This window comes from Triticum aestivum, chromosome 6B, assembly GCF_018294505.1.
Source record: "Triticum aestivum cultivar Chinese Spring chromosome 6B, IWGSC CS RefSeq v2.1, whole genome shotgun sequence".
NCBI classification, from domain to species: Eukaryota; Viridiplantae; Streptophyta; class Magnoliopsida; order Poales; family Poaceae; genus Triticum; species Triticum aestivum.
The window spans coordinates 350,660,819-350,671,605 of NC_057810.1; positions in this window are offsets into that span (position 1 = coordinate 350,660,819).

Sequence of the window (10,787 nt, forward strand, 5' to 3'; positions counted from 1 at the left end):
TTGTCTTATATTCAAACCCTTGGGTGTTACTACGTTATGCTTATACTACTTTGCTACGCTTGTAGACGTGGTTTGGTTTGAGAGAATTCATGAAAGATGAGAGAGATATTATTAACTAAGGGAAACGTCAGGTGGCTACTTTAATACACATTTGGGTGGACTGGTTGGGGCACCTTGGAGCACCCAGTGGTTTGCCCGGGCACCTGGATAACCCAGTGCTTGCCCAAGGGGATCCCGGAGGACCCGTGTGATCACCCTATGGAATGCCACCCAGGCTCAAAGGGATCATAAGATTAGTCATGCTAGAAACTTCCGTGTGCAGCCACAAGCCATTATGGGCTCTAGCATAGTTGAGTAAGTTGCGTGAGCTCTTGAAGAGGTGGACTAGCAGATGTAGGGGGTTTGTAGGTGTACCGGTCTGCCCGAAGTAGAGAGTAAGTGCTTCTGAAAGACTGTGTCTCGATCATCCGTTTCTCATACATCATGCAGTGCGAGAAATACAACAGAGGAGATCGAGTCTTGTGGGGAAAAGTGCGCAAACCTCTGCAGAGTGTACAAACAAATCATGATTAGCTGTGTCCCCGGTTATGGACATCTTGAATATCTGGTACTTGAATTATTGATTTGATCTCATCACTCTATTTAATGAAATTGTTGGGTTATAATTATTACTTTGGGACTGAGTTGGAGGAACCTTCTCAATGTTTTCAACAAACTTTGTAGTCAAATGAAATATATTCCTTTGTTGTAGGGAAAAACTAGCTTTATGCAAAATTAAACCTAGAGCCTCCACCAGCCAAATATGCATGTAGAGATAGCTATTATTCATTATTATCCTATGGTGTGAATTTGCCAGTACATTCAATGTACTGACCTACATGGCTGCAACGTCTCATGTTGCAGCAATCTTACGATAAGTAAGCGATACGTTAGGGTTATGATTTCTACAGTCAACTTTGCCATTGGTGTTGATGGGAAACCACAACCTATTTGTTTCTTCCGCTTTATGGATTGAGGTAATAGTATTTATGTTACTTTATACATGTGATTTACCTCTGTTATAAATCCTTGAGTACTGTGTGTGTCAGCTGAAAGGATCGAGAAGAGGTGTCTAGAGGGGGGGTGATTAGACACTAAGTACCAAAAGTTGCAATTTTTAACTTCTTTAAGTTGGAGTGAAGTTTAGGCACAAGTTTAACAATCACAACACATAGCAAGCAAGCATGCAAAGAGTATATGACCAGCGGAAAGTAAAGCATGCAACTTGCAAGAATGTAAAAGCAAAGGATTGGAGTATTCAAACGCAATTGGAGACACATATGTTTTTGTCGTGGTTCCAATAGGTGGTGCTATCGTACATCCACGTTGATGGAGACTTCAACCCACGAAGGGTAACGGTTGCGCGAGTCCACGGAGGACTCCACCCACGAAGGGTCCACGAAGAAGTAACCTTGTCTATCCCACCATGGTCGTCGCCCACGAAGGACTTGCCTCACTAGCGGTAGATCTTCACGAAGTAGGCGATCTCCTTGCCCTTACAAACTCCTTAGTTCAACTCCACAATCTTGTCGGAGGCTCCCAAGTGACACCTAGCCAATCTAGGAGACACCACTCTCCAAGAAGTAACAAATGGTGTGTTGATGATGAACTCCTTGCTCTTGTGCTTCAAATGATAGTCTCCCCAACACTCAACTCTCTCTCACAGGATTTGGATTTGGTGGAAAGAAGATTTGAGTGGAAAGCAACTTGGGGAAGGCTAGAGATCAAGATTCATATGGTAGGAATGGAATATCTTGGTCTCAACACATGAGTAGGTGGTTCTCTCTCAGAAACAGCAAGTTGGAAGTGTAGGTTCGTTCTGATGGCTCTCACCACGAATGAAGAGGAGGTGGAGGGGTATATATAGCCTCCACACAAAATCTAACCGTTACACACAACTTGCCAAACTCGGTTGGACCGAATTGGTAAACTCGGTCGGACTGATTCAACAATTCTAGTGACCGTTAGGATTTTCGGTGGGACCGACATGCAACTCGGTAGGACCGATATGGTTAGGGTTTAGGGCTTAACGTAATCTCGGTAAGACCGATTACACAAACTCGGTGGGACCGATTTTGGTAATAAGCTAACCAGAGAGTTGGTCAGGAAAACTCGGTTTGACCGATTACACAAACTCGGTAGGACCGATTTTGGTAATTAGCTAACCAGAGAGTTTGCATTGTAATCTCGGTAGTACTGATTACTCAAACTCGGTGAGACCAATTTTGGTAATGGACATACACAGAGAGATTACAATCCCATCTCGTTGGGACCAATTTTGGTAATAAGCTAACCAGAGAGTTGGTCAGGCAAACTTGGTTTGACCGATTACACAAACTCGATAGGACCGATTTTGGTAATAAGCTAACCAGAGAGTTTGCATTGTAATCTCGGTAGTACCGATTACTCAAACTTGATGAGACCAATTTTGGTAATGGACATACACAGAGAGATTACAATCCCATCTCGGTGGGACTGAGATCCCTATCTGTGAGACCGATTTGCCTAGGGTTTGTGGCAGTGGCTATGACATATGAACTCGGTGGCGCCGGGTAGAAAGAATCGGTAGGGCCGAGTTAGACTTTTGGTTTAGGTCATATGTGGATGTGAGAAAGTAGTTGAGGGCTTTGGAGTATATCACTAAGCACTTTGAGCAAGCAAGCCATTAAGCAACACCTCACCCCCTCTTGATAGTATTGGCTTTTCCTATAGACTCAATGTGATCTTGGATCACTAAAATAGAAAATGTAGAGTCTTGTGCTTGAAGCTTGAGCCAATCCTTTGTCCTTAGCATCTTGAAGGGGTTCCACATCCTTTAGTCCATGCCACTCCATTGTTGAACTTGTCTGAAACATACTAGTTAAAAGTGTTAGTCCAATAGGAGATATGTTGACATTAATTACCAAAACCACCCAGGGAGCACTTGTGCTTTCATTAGCATACCGATCCAGGGATGACACTTAAGCACATAGACTTGACCGTCTGAGGTCGGGTCGCTACAAGAATTGTGCTCGTTTGCTTGCAAAACTTTGAATCCGCATGCACAATATGGAATTATCTTAAGGAATGCTTTCCAAATTATTCTTGAAAAATCCGAATGAAATTCTTCAAAGGTACATTTCTTTCCATAAGATGAAGCCTAGTGACCCCAAGTTTGGTGAATGTCTATTTGAGATCCGTGACCATATGCGTGCCAAAGGTGAGGTTGGAACCATTAGTAGCATCATCACGGAAACCATTAGAATTCACAAACTTGTACATTGTCGATGATATTGAGCATGGCTATTATGATGAGGACGAAGAATTTGACATTGAATGTGAGAAGATTTTGAGGAATCTTAGTCTCATGGAGAATCTTTGGAATTACATATCTGGAGGAATAGAGTGGATGCTTGATAATGGATGTACCAATGAACCGAGATAAAGACATGTTCCATGAGCTTGCTAAAAATGATGGTGCACACAAGTATGTGAATTTTGGAGACAACTCCAAGGGTAAGCTAGTTGGCCTTTGTAAGGTAGCCATATCCAATCATAGCTCTATTTAAAATGTTATGCTCGTTGAATCTCTTGGTTACAATCTTCTTTCCGTATCTAGACAAGCCGACTTTGGTTTCAATGTTCTATTTACCGAAGTAGATTGCTTAGTGTTTCGTCGAGATAACCATAATATGGTCTTTACCGGCATTACTAGAGGTGATCTATATATACATTGTTGATTTCACTAAGAGGGCCCTACCTCGTACTTGTTTAATTGCTAAATCTTCTAAAGGTTCGTTATGGCATAGAACGTTATGATATGTTGGCATGCAAAATCTTGGTAAATTCATTGAAGGTGATCATATCCTTGGTGTTAAAGATGTTATATTTGACTAGGATAGACTTTGTAGTGCTTGCCAAGCAGGAAAACAAGTTGGAGGAAGTCATCTCTTGAAGAACATCATGACCACAGAAGACCAGTTGAGCTACTTCACATGGATATCTTTGGTCCCAATGCTTATAAGAGTCTTGGTAGTAACTCTTTCGGTTTGGTCATCGTTTATGATTTTTCAAGATTTACGTGGGTGTTCTTTCTTGATGACAAATCGCAGGTTCAAAATATCTTCAAAAACTTTGCTAGGAAGGACAAAAATCAGTTTGAAGCGAACATCAAGAAGGTTTGAAGTGATAATGGAATGGAGTTCAAGAACGCCAATGTGGATACCTTTCTTGACGAAGAAGGCATTTCACATGAGTTCTCAGCTACGTACACACCTAAAAAAATGGAGTTGTTGAGAGGAAGAAGCAGACTCTTATTCAGATGGCGAGAATGATGCTTGATGAGTACAAGATGCCAAGAAACTTTTGGGCGGAAGCGGTTGAGACAACTTGTCACACTATGAATGGACTATATGTTCACAAGCTTCTTGGCAAAACAGCATACGAGCTACTCACCAGTAACAAATACCAAGTTGGATACTTTCTAGTACTTGGCTTAAAGGGCTACATTCTTGATAAGCATCATCGTTAAATTTTCTCCTAAATCTCGTGAAGGTTTTCTACTCGGTTACGGCTCAAACTCTCACACTTACTGTGTCTACAACAATTTCACCTGAAAGGTTGAAGAGATGGTAGATGTGAAGTTTGATGAATATAACGGCTCATGAGTAGAGCAACTGCCAATTGATGTAGGAGACAAATACTCCTTGGAAGCAATTCAAGATTTATCTATTGGCAAGATCCATCCAAGGGAGATGAAGGAGAGCACTTCGTTTATTCAAGTAGAAGCCTCAACTTCACATCAAGGTGAACCACAAGTTGGCATGGAGGCAACCACAAGTGGAACACGTCAAGATGAAGGAAATGAGGAAGTACAACAAGATGACCCACATCCACCTCCTTCTGCACCTCTACAAGCGAACGACAACGCCACCAAAAATGAAGAAGAAGAAGATGATGATGAGGATGTTCCACCACAACCCAAACAAAAGCTCACGAGGTAGAGCAATTGTCTCAAAGAATCATCCCGTTGAAAAAAATCCTCGATGACATCAACACCGGGAGAATCACTCGCTCTAAAACTTATTTGGCTAACTTTTGTAAACGTTGGTCATTCATTTCTAGTATTGAACCTATGATGGTAGAATAAGCCCTTGAGGACCCGCATTGGATAAATGCTATGCATGAAGAGCTACACAACTTTTAGCTCAATCAAGTGTGGAAATTGGTTCTGAAGCCCAATGATGATCAAAACATTATTTGAACAAAGTGGGTGTTCCGAAATAAGCAAGATGAGGATGGAAAAGTAGTGGGCAACATGGCCCATCTCGTCACCCAAGGCTACGCTCAAGTTGAAGGTATGGACTATGGTGAGACATATGCCCCCGTTGCTAGACTTGAGTCCATTCACATTTTACTTTCTTATGCCAATCACCATGATGTCAACCTTATACCAAATGGATATAAAAAGTGATTTTCTAAATGGTGAAATTGAGGAGGAACTATATGTTAAACAACCTCCTAGCTTTGTTAATCCCAAGAAACCACATCATGTTTACAAACTTCACAAATCTCTTTCTGGTCTTAAACAATGAAATTGGGAAAATCTTTTTTACTCTTTTTACTAAAAGGTTTAATTGAGAATTTTTTGTGTGCCAAATCTATGTTGGCGATATCATATTTGGTTCCACTAACCCTCATTTTAGTGAAAAGATTGGATGGTTGATGTCGGAAACATTGGAGATGTCTATGATGAGTGAACTCAAAGTTTTCCTTGGTTTGCAAATCAAGCAAACTAAGGAAGGTACCTCTGTCTCACAAACAAAGTATATCAAGCATCTTTTCAAGAAGTTCAACATGCAAGAAAGCAAAGGTATGAAAACACCCATGCCTACTAGTGGACATCTTGACTTGACTATGGATGGCAACCCGGTTGACCAAAAGGTTACCGATCTATGATTGGCTCATTACTATATCTTTGTGCCTCACGTCCCGATAATATGCTAAGTGTGTGCATGTGTGCATGATACCAAGCTGCTCCAGAAGAACATCATCTTAAGGTCGTGAAAAGGATTGTGAGATATTTGATTCATACACCAAACTTTGGCATTTGGTACCCTAAGAGGTCATTTTTTTGAACTTGTTGGCTATTCCGACTCGGACTATGCCGCTGACAAGGTTGATAGAAAATCCACTTCGGGTACATGTTATTTTCTTGGTAGATCCCTTGCCTCTTGGTCATCCAAGGAATAACATTTTGTATCATTATCTATCGCCGAAGCAGAATACATTGCTGCAGGATCATTTTGTGCTCAATTACTTTGGATGACCCAAACTCTCAACGATTATGGGATACATGTGAGACATGTTCCATTCTTTGTGACAAGGAGAGTGTTATTAATATTGCACACAATCCCGTGCAACCTTCTTGAACTAAGCATATTGAAGTTCATCACCATTTCATTCGTGATCATATTGCTAAAGGAGATATCAATCTTAAGCATGTTCATATGGACAAGCAATTGGCGGATATGTTCACTAAACCACTTGATGAAAAGATATTTTGTCACTTGAGGAGTGAGTTGAACATCCTTGATGCCTCCAATTTGGTAGAGATTCCGGTTGCATACATGCAACGCATGAGCCTATGTGACTAATTATTGATATTTCTCTTATGATGATGAACATTTATCTTGGATATATTTGCACCCTTGTATGTTATTAACCCTTGTAGGTACTTGGATGAACCTCAATCTATGAGATTGCAAATCACTGACATCTTGATCAATTTCTTCATCACCAAGTATATATGCTTTGGTTGTTGAGATCAAGGAATAAGTCTACGCACAACATATCCTTGGACAATATCTATATGATGAGTTTCACTCTTGTCAATTTTGATACATCAGAGTTAGTCCTTGCAAGAATAATCCATGTAGGAAGATGAGCTTCAAACTCATAGGGATGCTCCCAACTCTTGATGGGTCACATCAACTTTCAACATCCACCACAACTTCAGCTACATGATCAAGTTCAACAACAAACCCAAGGTATGTATTTTCCATCTTAGAGATGACTTGCTCCAACCCATGAGTTAAAGCAACTCTACAAGATGTGAATACACTAAGACTCTTAAATGAAATGGAAACCCCATTTTGAGCTTAACGATGAGTATGACCTATGATCAAGTGATCTTACTTCACTCCTAAGTCAATATACGCTAACATTGGTGACTATGTCACTGACCACCTCTAGATGAAGTTCTTTATTGATTTCCTTCATTCTTTGCATTTCTTCATGCTATTGTGTCTCTCTTTTAAAACAAAAAAAATTCATCTAGATTCTTTTTAATTTATGTGATCCTTTCTATTTCTTTAAGTCAATTTCATTGCAAATTATATCAAAATTCTTTAAAACTCCTTTTGAATTTTTAATTGCAAGTGAGCTGAGTTGACAAAATGTTTCCTCTACATTGAACTCGGTCACACTGATCCAAAGCCTATCGGCCATACCGAAGCAAAAGTTCTACTTGTACACAGTTCATCGGTTCCACCAAAACAGACTAACTCGGTCTCACCAATGTGTTATGTCTATGACTGCCTCATCTCGAAGTCACTGATTGATATAAAAATCAATGCCACCGATTTCACTATTGTGAAAACATTTTTGCCATCTTGAGCTGTTTATTCTTATCAGCTTCACTCAATGATTCTTTCCCTCTATCTGCATCTTAAGTTGCATTCTTCATAATTGTGTCTCTCCAGGACCACACTCACTGGAAATTTATGTCAAAGGGGAAGAGAGATGCACTTTCATAAGAGGAGAGAATTTGCATGTCTTTCCAGAGGGGAGAGACATGTCAACTATTATTTTTCTCTGACCTTACATTGCTATAGACTCATTTTTCTCTGAAAATCTATTTCACTCTCATGAGATCTTGATAAGTCTTAGCTTCACTACAACTTGCTCTGATCATTTCTCACCCTACCTAGTCCCATTATCCATTGTTAGATTCCGGGGGAGAGGAATTCCGGGCTTACGGAAAAGTATATGCATCTCAGTCAGGTGCATGATGATCTCTTGTATTTGCACATATTCTTTGCAAGAAGGAACTATAAACATGAAGGTACATCTCATGTCGCTTTCTATTCTGATGCATATGACCAAGATACATGTAAATCATCACTTACTCTATCATGTTGTGCATTTACATGTCTTCCAATTTTATCATTACATGATTGCACACATGTAGGGGGAGCTCATGCAAGTTACACATGTTCCTCCAAAGCTTTAAAGTTATTACTCTTCATGTCATTTACTTGAAGCTTTGATGTATGTTGTCATCACTTACCAAAAAGGGGGAGATTGAAAGCACAAGTGCTCCCTTGATGATTTTGGTAATTAATGTCAACATATATATTTTGTTGGACTAATAGTTTTATCTAGTATATTTAAGTTCAATAGTGGTGTGGCAAGGACAAGAGGATGTGGAACCCCTTCAAAATTCTAAGGAAAAGGATTGACAAAAGCTTAAGACTCTACAACCCACTAGGGCATACCCATGGGGGTTGTGCCCCCCATGGAGCCCCCCTACACTGCCTCTTTGCCCTATAAATTCCTAAATATTCCAGAAACCTTAGGGGAGTCGATAAAACACAATTTCAGCTGCCGCAAGTTCCACAACCACGAGATACAATCTAAAACCATCACTAAGGGGTTCATCATCCTCATTGGCGCCTCTTTGATGATGCGTGAGTGGCCCACCATAGACCTACGGGTTCGTAGGCAGTAGCTAGATGGCTTCCTCTCTCTCTCTTGATTCTCAATACAATGGACTATTGGAGATCTATTTGATGTAACTCTTTTTGCGGTGTGTTTGTTGGGATCCTGTGAACTTTGAGTTTATGGTCAGATCGATATCCATGAATATTATTTGAGTCTTCTGTTGATCACTTATATGCATGATTATTTATCGCCTTTTATTTCTTCATCGAATCTTTGGTTTAGTTAGGCAAACTAGATCGATTTTTCTTGCCATGGGAAGAGGTGCTTTATGATGGGTTCGATCTTTCGGTGTTCTTTCCCAGTGACAGAAGGGGCATCAAGACACACATGTATCATTTCTATTAAGGATAACAAGACGAGGGTTATTCCTACATGAACATATCTCGTCAACATCATGTCATCGTTCTTATTACATTACTCAGTTTCTCCATGAACATAATACACTAGATGCATGTTGAATAGCGGTTGGTGTGTGGAGTAGTAGTAATAAATGCATGCAGGAGTCGGTCTACTAAACTTGGACGTTATTCCTATATATTGATCATTGCCTTGGATATTGTCATAATTACTCGATCTTCTATCAATTGCCCAATAGTAATTTGTTTACCCACCGTGTGCTATTTCTCGAGAGATGCCACCAGTGAAATCTACGGCCCCCGGGTCTATTCTGCATCATATTTTCTTTGAGATATATTTTTATTCGCTTTTATTTTCAGATCTACTATTCCAAAAACCCAAAAATACCTTGCTACAATTTTTATTTGCATATTATATTTCGTGTTTTATCGAGAGCTGTTTGTCCAATCTACTACAAATTTATCTATCTTTTTACCGTGGAGGGATTGACAACCATTCTTGCTCGTCGGGTTGCAAGTTTTTGTTCCCTGTGTGTAGGTACCATTTACATAGTGTTGCTTGGTTCTCCTACTGGATTGATACCTTGGTTTCACAACTGAGGGAAATACCTACTGTAGCAGTGCTGCATCATGCCTTCCTCTTTGGGGAAATACCGACGTAGTTTCAAGTGACATCAAAAGGAATTTTTGGCGCCGTTGTTGGGGACACATCATCCACATCTATTAGGTTCCTAATCACAAAACTCAAATCCTTGCAATTTACATTATTTGCCATTTGCCTCTCGTCTTCATCTCCCCCACTTAACAAAAGTTTGCCTTTTTATTCGCCATCTTTTTCGTTCGTCATTTTCTCTTTAGATATATCTTTTGTTTGCATTCTCGGTTACCTACTTCATTGTCAGGACTAGTACGATTACCCCTCCTTTATCATCAGATTTTGAAGTTGTATACTTCAACCAGAAATAAGGAGAAAATTTGAAAGATGCTTGGTATATGTTAATGGAATACTACCAAATCTGTAATCTAAAGGGGTATGCAAAAATTTTGCTTCGGAATTTTTACATAGGGTTAACTTTGCATCATATACAACTCTTGGATTTTGCCGCAAAAGGGAATTTTATCAATCTTGATGCCAATACTGCTTATGAAATCCTAGAGGGTATATTGGGAGTTCCACCAACCAAAAAAGGGTTTTGTTTTACACAAGAAGGGGTTCAAATTTTAGACAAATTGAGTGATTTGCATAAGCATATGGTTGTGTTACAAAAATATAATGAACCTCTCAAACATATTAGTGGAAACCTAAATCACATGAATACTTGGATTACTCTTTGCAATAAATGGTTGGAAATTTGAGATCTTAAGATGGTTTCTTTTCCTGAAAATTTGGGGAAGCGCAAAGAGCCTCCCGGATTTGAAAAATCCCTTACTAAGGTGCCTAATACTAAAGATGACAAGACTTGAATCTATGCATTATGCCTAGCTAGGGGCATAAAACGATAGCGCTTGTTGGGAGGCAACCCAATGAATAAATTTTATTTTTGCCTTTTTCTTTCTATTTTTGAGTGTTTGCACAATTATGCTACTATTATGATTGTGTTTTTATGTTTTAATTAGTTTTCGTGCCAA